Genomic DNA, 348 nt, shown 5'->3' with positions numbered 1-348 from the left:
TAGTCAGTATGGGGATCGAACCCATGACCTTGGTGTTATTAGCACCATGCTCTAACCAACTGAGCTAACCGACCACCAGCTTGGCCTGCTGTGTTCATCCAGCCCTGCACCTTATTGTCTCGGATTCTCCAGCATCTGCAGTTCCTACTATCTCTGTCATATGACTGTTCAGTTTAAAATAATTAAACAAAGGAAGCAGTCTTAACTCTATAAATTATAACTGTTTTGCTCACCACTCAGTTTTGCATCTTAATTTCCCCAAGCCACTTCTTCATTAGATACATCAATTTAAGTTATTTCCTTCTGCAGGGACTATCCACGTTTCCCCTGGAAAATACTTTAATTCTC

The 348-nt window shown here is 41.1% G+C and overlaps 1 non-coding gene across 1 annotated transcript; it reads right to left on the bottom strand.

Moving 5' to 3' along the window:
- On the bottom strand, positions 1-74 carry trnai-aau. The gene has a single exon. It is a non-coding gene; the product is annotated as a tRNA-Ile (tRNA).
- Between the last annotated feature and the right edge of the window lie 274 nt (positions 75-348).

This window comes from Rhincodon typus, chromosome 16 (assembly GCF_021869965.1).
Source record: "Rhincodon typus isolate 14 chromosome 16, sRhiTyp1.1, whole genome shotgun sequence".
NCBI classification, from domain to species: Eukaryota; Metazoa; Chordata; class Chondrichthyes; order Orectolobiformes; family Rhincodontidae; genus Rhincodon; species Rhincodon typus.
Note: the sequence above shows the minus strand (reverse complement) of the source record. Positions and strands in the feature narration are given on the sequence as shown.